At 36.7% G+C, this 13,054-nt stretch overlaps 1 pseudogene; it reads right to left on the bottom strand.

Moving 5' to 3' along the window:
* Nucleotides 1-2,946: 2,946 nt before the first annotated feature.
* On the bottom strand, nucleotides 2,947-3,519 carry LOC124089748 (mitochondrial amidoxime reducing component 2-like; annotated as a pseudogene).
* Nucleotides 3,520-13,054: the final 9,535 nt, after the last annotated feature.

Below are 13,054 nucleotides of genomic sequence, written 5' to 3' on the forward strand. Positions count from 1 at the left end.
CTGATTATCTGAAATGGGCATGTGGTAGCTGTACTACTAAATGATGGTCATTGAACATGCTGCCATAGCTCAGATTGTTCTTGGTAAAATACAAAGTCATTTGTTTCTAATTTTTAAAGTTATATAATATATATTAATATAGCTAAAATTATATATAATCAGAAAGTGCCCTCACCAGTGTCCATAAATTATCTTTTGAAAACCTTTAGCAATTTTATTGGACAGTTTTTGTTAAGCATTTTTGTATGCTAGGTAGTGGGTTATAGTGGAGCCTGTTCTGCAGTTTTCTATTGGTAGGCTTCCTATCTTATAGTTAAGGATCAGAATTTTACTGGCTTAGAAAAAGCAGCCAGCAGTTGTTTAAACTTATATGTGTTCAAATGACTTAGAGTAGCAAGGGGCCTTGACTTTGTCTGTACCTGCCTAATCTTTCTCCTGTCACCTCTCTCTCCTTTTGCCTGTCTCCCCATATAGCCCCTTCTCTTAGTGTCCCTGTTATCTAAATTCGTATGTATATGCCTTTAAATTTTGAATTGTTTTCATTATTGTGCTAAAGCCTAAAAATACTTTCATAATTTGGGGACTCTATCCATCATTCTTCAGTGATGCTTATGAATTTCTACTCATTTTCCAATGATGAGATCTGTTGTTTGATGATTTAGTTGATCTTGTCAGATAAGCTACTGTTTATCTTGTCAGATAAGCTTCATTCCACTATTCTACTTAGAAACATTAGAAAATGAGTTTTATTAGAAGGAAATTATAGTTAGAACAATACCTAGAAAATTTGTTTTTCATCACTAGACTTCCCTCATTGTTAATATCTTACTTTTCTTTCTTTCTTATTTCCTATCTTCATTTATTTTCTTTCTTTTTAAAGTTTAATGATAGCTACAAACTTCTACCACTCTAGCACTGTTTTGGTCTCATCCTGTAAGTACAAATGGTTATGTACACACTGTCTAAAACTTTGAGATATCCATTATATACTGGAAAAACTGCTGCAGATTCCAAGTAGGACTATATTCCTGTCAGTTTTACCTTACATTTCTGACAACTTCATGTTTTACATATTTTGAACAGTACTACCCAGTGCTTAAGAAGGCAACACAATTTAATCTCAGCTTTGAGTTATATGCCCTTTATTACCACAAAATTATCAACTTTCTGCCATGGACTATTGTTGGACATTAATTGTTCTTTAATGTTAGGTATGATAGTTCTTGTATCTTCAATTTCAAAAGCATTTGTAACTATACTTATTCAACCATCATAGAATGTCATTAAAAAGCCTTCCGTATTTGAAACACAATTTTACTAAAACTTTAGTTTTATCTTTTCTCAAAGTTTTTAACTTGATATTTACATTTGATTGTTTTTATTTGTCCTATGTGATCTTACATTTATAGTCAATTTGATATCTAGAGCTATTATTTAAATATTTCTTTTGTAGTAAGTGATCACTGCTGAATCTCTTATTTCTGAACCTCCTTATTTTACTTATCATAATTTGGCATCATCTTGTAATGAGTTGGGACTATATTGACAACTAAGTTTTGTTCAGCAAGGCAATAAAGATGTATTATTCAGAAGGTGGGGTCTTTTAGGTGTCCTAACAGGTGAAAACTAAAGTTGTATCATATAAAATAAAAAGTAGAACTTTTGTGCTTCCACTTATAGATGCTTTTCTGTTGTTTTCCCAAAATGTCTGAGATGAAATTAAGTAACATCTAGTTGCATACATTAATTATTTAAGATTTTTTGGGGGGAAAAGGGTATTGAACTAGGGATACTAGATCACTGAGCCACATCCCAGGCCTAGTATGCATTTTATTTAGAGACAGAGTCTCACTGAGTTGCTTAGTACCTTGCTTTGGGTGACACTGGCTTTGAACTCTCCATCTTCTTGTCTCAGTCTTGTGAGCTGCTGGCATTACAGTGCCTGGCTTAGAATTCTATATCATTGATTTTTGTCTGAAATATGATTGAACATTTTCTATCTATAAACAGATTTTCTTCAAGATAATAGAAAAAATATTGTATTCTTTTGAATGTTCCTTTTTAAAACACCGTTTATAAGGAAATTGCCTTTATCCTACAACAATGTTCAGCTTGAAGATGACTCATTAATGCCAGAAAAAGACAGGATTTGCTCTTTAGGGCCATAATACAGAATAGACTGAAAAGAAGTCAGGGGGCAACTATGCATTGGGAGAGGATCTACAATATGCTTGAATGTAATAAAGGAACAGTTCCTTTTTGTATAGAAAATACAGAAAGAGGGTGAAAAACACTAGGATCCCATTCATACAATGTGTGTGTAGCAAAAACCTAGATTACTGACTATGCAATTTTTAGGTAGCTAAGATTCTAATAAGAGCTATCAAGCATTATTCTACAGGATTTAAACTTTATGCATTACAAAATCAATCCATAATGACCTACCAAATGTTGAACAGTTGAATATAAATTATCTAAAATCAACCAGTATAACTTTCACCATCATCAGTAAAAGGGACCTCTCCTTTTAGCAGTAACTCCAATTCCTCTGTTCCTTCTTCATCCACTGAGTGCTCTCTATGCTTATTAGCTTGAAATGGGTTTCCACCATGATGAAACAACAGTTTCACTATCTGCAACATTAGGTCGTAGGAAGATTTACTCTTCATAGATGATAATATTGTTTTGATCATTCTGTTGATAACACAATGATCTTCCCAGTGTAAATTCTACTCTGCATCATTATTTACATAATATTCTATACTATTATTCTCTTCCAGTTCCATTTTCACTGAAACCTGCTTCCATTCTAATGACTGGCATCTACTAAAAAAAAAATCTTCTGCCTTTAAAATTTAAACAGGGCCATTTTACTGCTTTATTTCATTGTTTTTCTTCCTGATTCATCATAAAATCAACAAAAACTTGAATATCTATAAATAAATACTATTTCAGGATTGGGCTGCAGTCTGGATAAGCCACCTTGTAATTCTGTACAAAAGGGAAAATTTTCTTTGATGCTCTTCCCTTCCTGCTTGTTTCAAATTGAACCAACCTGTATGCTTCTCTTTTCAAGTAGTTGGTGAACCACTAAGTGGCCTCATCCCCACAGTCTCTGCCTTTAATGTCAAGGCCAAATAGCCTGCAGTCCTTGAGTGGGTTTGAAGAAGGATGCTTGACAGGCAAAACCATCTGTTCCATGTCGGGAGCCTAGAGGATCAGGCAGTTGCTCTCATAAGTGATGGAGACCAGCAAAAGACAAGGCTCCTGCCGGGCAGTGACCATGAATCCATCTTCCTTAATCACCAGCCAAAACCTGTCTCACAAGTGGCCACAGCACAGTCCCATGGTGGTGCACTCAGCCTCGTTGACCTGCACCCCCTTGGAGGTCTTGATCATGTAGATGGAGATCTGTGCCACGGTGCTCACCTGCTGCAGTCACCACCTGGGTCCTGAGAGATGCCAAGCAATGGTCCCCAGCACCTCCAGGCCAGACTCCGGACAGCGACCCAGAGCCATGTGGGCTGTGTCTGCCTCATTTCATTCTTATTACTGCTAAAACTACATACTGATGCTTTTTCAAATTACTTTCCTAATTCCAGTAATGATTTGCACAATCTGCCAAGAAACTAAGTAAGATAAGTCTTACCACTCAGCAGTTAATGAAATGAAAGCACCAAATCAATTCATTGGAGTCACAGGACAGTGGGACATATTTGATGTTAATCAAAGCTAAAACTATGCAAATTAAGGACCCTGTGTCCCTGTGCATTAAATAAAAGAATACTACAAAGATTCAAAAATTCCAAAGGCCTTTCTCAAAGAGATTCCATCTATCACAAGGTCTGCTTTCAGATTTAATTTTTGGAAATCCTTTGGCAACACAGCCAGCATTCTCCCTAAGTGCCAGGGAATTCAGACTGAACTAATTCCATAGGTAAGATATACAAATGTCTTTTCTTTAGGAATCCTCTGTAAGTTTATATAGATTCTCTGTGGAAATGAATATAGAGTTCTGAATATTCTCTAGGCATCTACTTCTTGGAAACCATACACAAAATATTTGATATTTGGGGGTTTAGGAGTACCTGTAAAGTGGAGCTAGAAGTAAATACAATAAATGCAAAAATGAGTAAAAATGAGTGAGAGAAGGGTAGGCTTAGTATTCAACACAGTGCTTTTCTTCCCACCTCCCCTACCCAGCAGGAAGATGCACCAGCAGGTAGGATTTTTTGAGATAAGCATTTATCACTTTAGTAATTCCAAGAAAGTAAAATCTGGCATTAGTATTCATGAGAAATTAAAGTAATGATGGTTCAAGCATACCACTTCAGTTAATTAGGATGAACTGGCATCCTAATGGCCTAGAAAAATTAGGCTATAATATTTAATCTCTGCTGCCCAAAAGTCACCCCAAATTCAGGAACTCCTATTGTAACCAGTTTATTAAATTTTTATTTTACATAAAATGAAACATTTAAAGACTTATTAAAATCAACTTTTATTTATATTTCTAATATAATGTTTCATTTTCATATTTCTCATATCATTATCAGTAATGATCCAACTTTGCATAAATCCAATCTCAGCATGATTTTTAACCTATTACCAAAATTATTATTAAAGCCCTAAACAGGTCTTTGAAACAGGCTATTGTTTTTCCTGCAATGTATTCTCTTTCTCAGAACTTTCTGTACAGTTGGTTCTCTAGTGTTTAGGAAACAGCTGCAATTTTTGTTTTTATTCTAATGGTTTTTCATCTAAACAAATTTTTTTAAATATAATAGACATTTTGGTACTAAAATTAAATAATTTAATGCTGTGAAAATTTTATAGAAAGCAGAAGAGATGTTTCAAAGAGAAGAAGTAAAATCTAATCATAGACAGAATCAAAAATTCTTAGTATCTATCTGTAAAATATTTCCTAAAATTTGGGAGAGGGATTAATTTATCTTTTATTATTTTCACTGACAAAACTACTAGCATTTTTATTCTTTCTGTATTTTAATGCAGTTTTATAAAAGACAAAATGATATATACCTGGGAAAAACATAAGGTCATTAATAGAAATGCATTCTGCAAAATAATCAAATATAAAATCATTAAACCCTGGAAAACAATAAACAAGTTGGAATACAACAAACATTGAAGCAAAAATACAAATTCGGTGAATTAACTTTAAAGGACAGCCCATGGTCTGAATTCATGTTTTCTGTAAAATAGAAAAAAGGTGTTTAAGTGATCAGCAGCGGGTACAAGGTAGATGGGTGTGGGCTCATTATACTATTCAAAAATTTTAAGTGTTAAAATTATTGTGTATGAATATATGGTGATTTCTTTCAAATTTAAAGCAGTCAATAGGACTTTGTTCAGAATGTAGTCTATGAATGATTCATTTCCTCTGACATGTCATAATTAAAACATGATACAATGTTCTCCAGTTTTTCATTTATCTAAAAAAATATTTTTTTTCATAATTGACTAGAACTTTAAAATTTAAACCCAGGTATACTCATAAACATGTTCATTTAGCATAGCCTACAAAGCCCTGAAATTCTACTCAGTTAACCTGGAGATTTGAATGAAAAACCTAACAGACTTATTTAGACTACTCAAAACAAAACAAAACAAAGCAAAAATGAAACGAACTCTTCATCAGTACAACTTCTTTCTTTCAAGATCCACAGGAGCTCCAGAAAAAGAGAGATGTCCCAATTTTATAATTTGGAAAATAAATGCTTTCTTTTCAGGTCTTGACAAAATAAACAGAAGTAATATTATTACTTCCCAATTAAGTGTAAAGTACACATGAAAAGATAAAACTATTTTTTCTTGGGGAACTAGGTTCATAAACATGTATCAGTCTCAAAAATAAATGAATATGACATTGCCCTGCAAAGCAGTCACTGTATTAAAAAAAAAAAAAAAAAAAAAAAAAAAAAAAAAAAAAAACAATGAAGCTACAGTTCAAATACAGATGAACATACTTCTATCAATCATGTTTCAGGATGCATACTTCAATTCTGATAAAGAAAATTTGCCATTATGAACTGATTCTAAAATATTTTGAATTTATAACCACTGAATGTCTATACTATGACATTTTCAGCAACGATTACTCAGATCATGAAGGGCTTCATCATATTTAACTCTTTTAAGTAAACATAAAAGGTATACTTAAAAGAGTTAAGGAGGAAGGCCTGATTCCATAACAACTGGGTGTAAATATAACCCTCACCCAATTTTGGCAATCAAAATGATTTACTTAATACTAGCTCAATAATAACTATCAGAATAAGTTTAAAGACAATTGTTTAGTTTGGCCACTATCTCCAGCAAACCACCACAAATTCTCAAAATAAATGAAAAAGCACCCCATAAATTTAAATTTTATTTCAGTTTTATAGTCAAATGTTCTTAAAAACTGGACACTTAAATACCCAGAGGCTTAAAAATATTTACATTTTTTAAAGTTCAGAAATAAGTATATCAGTCCACTTACAAACAAGAAAAGGATAATTGAAAAACTTAAACAGTTTTCACATACTAGAGAATACATTTAACTCTTTTAAAGGGATTGTATGTACATATTTTTGGCCTTATTTTATATGGAGCAATTATGTATCAGTAACATCTGATGACTGGTGCCATAGTCAAATAGAGAGGTTCCAACACAATTAATAGTAATAGCATTTCTCCAAGAAAACTGTTTTTAATTTACTGAATGCAACCTTGGCAGCAAAGTCAATATAAAAATTTCAATGGAAAACATTTTAAATGTGCTTTTAAATGAATATTATCTGACTAAAGGTTAAGATAACACTATGTATTGAAATCAGTGTGCTTGGTGTACCTTGTTATGGAAATACAACAAACAGATGAAACACCTTGGGTATCTTTACATAGGGGTCCTTGTACTGCCGAACATCAGGGGAGGGGGTTGACTTTCATACTGTTTTCCAAATGAATGGTATTTTCACATTGTGCTGAACAAAACTTAAAGTGGAGGTATACAGATATTTTTACAATGTTCCTACACAGCATGTATTAGATATAATATACTAGATATAATATAGTAGATATCTCACAGAAGTTCAGTATCTACAAGTTAGTTTGAAAATGAGTTACTTATAGTACAATGCTTAATTTTAATTGTGAGAGAAACCACTGGCTGAACAGGAGCACCTGATAATCTAATCATTTGAATATGTCCTGTAAGAAGATATAAGACTCTTCCCACCTTTGTCAATTGTATGTCCTGGATATGAATCTACAGAATGAGAAGAGACAGAGAAAAGAAAAAGGTATTCAAAGGGAAACAGAATTCAACAAACCAACATTATTTAAAAGACCACCAGTTAGTTAGGCAATGATTTATCATTGTTTTTCCAGAAGATTGTTTTTAAGGTAAAGCCAAAAGTACATTGAAAACACAGGTTTGGCCACCACCTAAGATTTCAGTTTCTTCAAATGAAATTCTTAAAATTAAGAAATTCAACCATGTAGTTTTAATAATAGACATTGCTGAAGTTGTTTATTAAAACACAAATATTTGATGTTGTTCTTTTGTTGCAATCTCTGAATAACAGTAAGAGGCAGCACTCCTACATCACTGGTTTTCTCTTCAGAATATGTCTTTGATGAAATTTAATCATGATTTTTGTTCTGAAGACATAAGAGCACTTTGGACTGCTGGATCATCTAAGACCAAAAACATTTCTATCCATTAAAAGTATTTCAATAGAACGAAGTACTACATATTACTACTAGAGAATCTTAGGGAAAAAATCAATCAAAATCAAAACAAAGTTTATTAATTAAGAATATGGAATTCTGCTTAACAACTTATGACAGAGAAACAAGAATATGAAGAACTGACTTTGGTGATTTGGACACAGCATGTATTTTTACATTTAAATAATATGTTATCTAAACTCACAATATTATTATTCTGAGCAATCAACTTAAGGACATACATTATTCTTTCCAGGATCATTCTGATAGACAGGATTTATGATTTCATTTAGGCATAAGTAACCAAGTGTTGAAAAAATAAATTTAGCAAAAAAGTAACCCCTAAACAGAGTATTTGAAATTTTTAAAGATAATCCTAAAAGTTTAGTGATGAGAAGACTCACTCATTCTAAAGGATAATCATTAATAACATTTAGAGCAATTCTAAAGTAAGTAGGCAAATGGACTGGATTATAAGAACTTCTGTCAGGCATGGCTGCCTGCATCCTGGTCTTGAGGCTGCACCTGTGGTTGGGATGGCTCCTGGTGATCAGCCAGGAGGTGGTGCTCTGGGCGGTGATGGAGGAGGAGGACCACCTCAGGATAGGTCCAGGATTCTTCCACCCTTGTGGACAGCTTGTGCCTTCCCTTACAGACTATGGGATGTGTGTACACTGAACTTGCTCCACCCCTCTGACCTTTATTCTGATTGGCTCCTGTGCAGTATATAAGCTGTTTGTACTTCCTCATTAAATAAGATACTGCTTTGACTGTTTTCCCTGGCACTTCTGATTGTCCTCCCAGGAGGGAGGGCTGGAGTGGGCAGCCAGTCAAACTTTACCTTTCTTGGCTCCTCTTGGTTGGGGCATGCTTTTCCCGCTTCTCCCACTGGTCAGGAGGAGATGGGGGCTAAAAACACTGACAAACTTCAAGGAACCTTACACTTCAAAATTGAAGGCATTAATGTAGCAACCCCAAGAATTCCATATTGTTGGTATTTTACATTTTATATTAAGACAAGCAAAGGACTAAAAATTGTTTCCATACATTCAAAGCAAATCAAAGTTCGTAGCCAATTAAATTATATCAGTCAGATTAAATAGTTACTGAAAGCAGATTATATTATTTAAACCTATTAAAGCACAATGGAAAAACTGAACTTTCATAGTACAAGGAAGCAGCTTCCCAGTTCATCCAACTCTTTCTTTAGAAGTAACCAATTAACTCTGACCCTGTACAACTTCCTTTAGTTTTCATTTGAATAAGTATGTTTATATTTGGAGCACTCCAACATGTAATCTATAGATTTACTTCAGGATCTGGAAAATGAACCTTCCATGTCTGTGGTGAGCCACTTCTGCCGTTTCTGCAGATTATGGTCGCCATTACAAGATGATGCTGGCTCTGCTGTGGTCTGTGACAAACAACTTCTTATCTGGGAAAGTTGGCACATGATTTTTCACCACCCTGTACATCACCCTGTGAGAAAGCTCCACGCGGCAGCTTTGCATTGGGGCTTGGGATGCTTTATTAAGGCTGGGAGGGGCATCCAAGAGAGAGAAGAAGAAATATCCAGGGCCTGAATAAACTGTTGAAAGAAGATTCCTGAGTTGCGTCTTCCTTGCGGGCAAGGGGTCGCGACAAGTGGTGCCAAGACCCGGGAACCAGAACTTTCAGCAGTCAGGGGTGGTGCACCGGTTAGTCCCAGGTAACTGGGATCCGCTATCAAAGCGGGGTTAGTCCCAGGTAAGTGGGATCCGCGACCAAAGCGGGGCAGCTCCTCTGTAAAGAAAGAGAGAGCATTACATTTTATTGCAGCTGCACTGTGTACTTTCGCTTCTACTTTCGCTTTTGTTTTTTGTGCTTCTTTTGTTGTTGTTACGACAGGGATGCTCCCCTGTAAAAGGAAGAGAGCGGGGAATTCATAGAACGGAACGCTCCCCTGTAAAAGGAAGAGAGCGGGGACTTTTGTACTTTCACTTTCTTTATAGCTCTAAAAACATTATGGGCGTTGCTTCTTCAAGCCCAATTTTGTTGGCCCTAGATGGGTTGTTACATTCAAAAGGACTTAAGATAAAGCAGAGTACTTTGCAGATGTTTTTAAGAGAAGCTGATATAGCAGCTCCTTGGTTTGCTTTTTCAGGGAGTCTTATGGTTCCCAGCTGGGACAAATTAGGGAAAGATCTAGATTTCGCTCAAGAGCAAGGTACCTTGCAGGGTGGCGTTATACCACTTTGGAAGTTAGTTAGAGGATGTATAATAGATGGTAAATGCCAGGAAGCTGTGAGTGAGGGTCAAGCTATTCTCGAGCAGCTGCATGAGGAAAAATCTGAAGGATCATGTAGTGAAGTGGCAGAGAGTATTAAAAGTAACAGTAGTGAGAAGGCAAAAGAGCCTGAAGATAAAAATAGGAGAAGGCTCTACCCAGACTTGACCGAATTAAAAACGCCTGAGAACACAAGTGACTCAGAGAGTTCTGAGGACCTTGATATATTGTTACAACAACTACATAAGATAAAAATGAAAAAGAAGAAAAAGGAGACACAGGGCACGCAGGCCTACTGTAAGAAGGGGAAGGGAGTTAACATTGGTCAACAAAACTCTGAGGAGGAGGAGGTAGAATATCTAGAAGAAGATATGGTGCCGATTGCCCCACCTCCATATGTGGGGGGGAGCCAAGGTTCTGGGAGATCTTTTCATGCACAAGTTTGGAGGACAGTTAATACAGATATGGGACTTGCATACCCTGTATTTCAGGACAATAACAGGGGAAGATATCATGAGCCTTTAGACTTTAAGATAATTAAAACCTTGGCAGAATCTGTCCGCACTTATGGCATAGATGCCGCTTTCACTCTCACTCAGGTGGAGGGACTTACTAGATTTTGCATGACTCCCTCAGATTGGGCTAGTCTAGTCCGCGCTTGTGTTTCCCCAGGGAAATATTAGGAGTCCAAAGTTGGCTTTTTAATGTTTCTGGCAGTACCCAAGACTCGAAGCGAGGTAGGAGGCTTAAAATTTCTGCAAATAATTCACAATTATCTAATGCTACATTACCCTCCGCAGCAGTCCGTCTCCAATCTCCGTTCCTGTTTCTTTTGGCTAATGTTACATCACAGGGGATGCTTAATTGCTCTAATATTACCTGTTATTTGTCTGAGTGTTGGAATGGATCCTGGCCTATGGCAGTGGTTATGAAAATTCCAACCTTTGTCCCAATCCCAGTCACTGCGGACCCAGATAAATTCCCCATTGTTGAGCTACTTAGAGTCTGCAGGGATTTTGGAATTATGGCAGCTATAGTGACAGCTGTGGCAGTGTCTGCTGCTGCAGCGGTTACGGCCGGAGTGGCCATGGCCAGTCAAGTACAAACTGCTGCCACCATTAATCAAGTTGTTCAACAAACTTCCACCATACTTGATTCCCAAAATTCAATTAATCAACATATTTTGTCAGGGATTTTAGCTGCCAACCAAAGAATAGATTTACTCCAAGCTCAGGTAGAAGAATTGGCTGACTTGGTGCTTTTGGGTTGTGTTGACCAACGTGCACATTTATGTATAACCTCTGTCAGATTTTATGATTCCAGAAATGCCTCCCACATCATCGGGGAGTATCCATCCGGAACCTGGTCCATGGAAGCAGAAAACTTGATCCAGTCTCAACTAACTCAGATTGCTGTTTTGAATAGCACCCGTGTCGAACCAGTGACTTTGGGTCAATTCACCAGTTGGCTATCCTCTGCCTTTTCCTTTTTTAAGGAATGGGTGGGAGTGGGCATTTTTGGTGCAATGTGTTGCTTCGGTGTTGTACTTTGTTTGTGGCTTCTTTGTCGCCTTAAAACTCGCCATGCACAAGAAAAGGCTATGATCATACAAGCTCTTGTAGCTTTAGAAAATGGCAACTCGCCTCAAGTCTGGCTTGCGCATCATAAGCAGTAAACCTTTGACATGGTCGTTACACCCCAAGTTATTATAACATTGCACTGGGATCGACATGACTTTCCTTGTTATTCTCTTAGTGTTGGAAAGCCCTTGCACTCTGCCGGTATTACTGCCATTGCACGCAGATGGGTTTCCACACTAGTGCTTTTCTATCGCCTTGAAGTTTGTGCCTTTCTTTCAGGGTGCTGTCAACTTGTTTGTCATTATAAACAGCCACAGTTCAGCCTCAGCTATCCCCCTTCATCCACCATCGTCACGATACAGGATGCGAGGCAAGGCACTGCACTTGAGTGATCCTTGACGTGGACCTCAAGGAGAGCATGTCCTATTGCATGCGGGTTAGACGCGTTCACGCCCCGCCCCACGAAAAAAGGCGTCGGCTGATATGGCTTCAGATCTGGGGAAGGCGCCTCCTTAGGACTGAGCCATACTATGCAGCCACTTCTGCACAGTGGGATAGGACCTCTACTCTCGCCTATATTGTTTTAAGAAAACAGAAAAGGGGGAACTGTGGTGAGCTGCTTCTGCCATTTCTGCAGATTATGGTCGCGGCAGCTTTGCATTGGGGCTTGGGATGCTTTATTAAGGCTGGGAGGGGCATCCGAGAGAGAGAAGAAGAAATATCCAGGGCCTGAATAAACTGTTGAAAGAAGATTCCCGAGTTGCGTCTTCCTTGCGGGCAAGGGGTCGCGACACATGTCCTGTACCTTTACTACTACTTTGGTCCATGCTCTACCGAGATGAGTTTGTATGAGACTATTGCTATTTGTATTTGTATTTGAGGCTGATGAAAAGCACTGTTAGGCTGAGCAATTCTCTCCCCTAAGGAGTTCTTTATAGAAGGCAAGAGAAGCCAACACCTGTATTTGAAAAAAAACAATCTGTTTTTAAAGTTAATATATTCTGCTTTATGAGTATAGTAACATGAGAGAAAAATACCAAGAATGATTTTGAATGTCTGTACTACAGGATGGAACTTTTTATAATAAAACATTAGGAATGAGTCAGGAGTTAATCTGTTGTAGAACATTTGACTTTAGCTGCTACCTTAACACAGTTATCTATTTGGAAATTTTCCCCTATACCAGTTTGATTGCATCTTATTAATTAAGGTGAATCCTTTAATGGCTTCTAAGGCCTCAGGAGAAAGAACATCTAAAACTAGATATCTGGCAGAGAAATTTAAAAGCATATGAAATTTCAACATGCTCTACAACTGCCCTCACAGACTTTGGAAAAAGATCATGCTGAGTCTCTGAATTTTCTCCTATCACATTATCTAAAAATGCCAAAAGAAAACACTATAGTAAACAAATAATGCTTAGTATGCAGAGTCAATTATTAAATAAAACAGTGAAGCATATTATATCTTTCTA

The sequence above is a fragment of the Marmota monax genome, unplaced genomic scaffold (genome assembly GCF_021218885.2).
Source record: "Marmota monax isolate L192 unplaced genomic scaffold, Marmota_monax_Labrador192_F-V1.1 WCK01_AAM20220418_F8-fsc00318, whole genome shotgun sequence".
In the NCBI taxonomy this organism is placed as follows: domain Eukaryota; kingdom Metazoa; phylum Chordata; class Mammalia; order Rodentia; family Sciuridae; genus Marmota; species Marmota monax.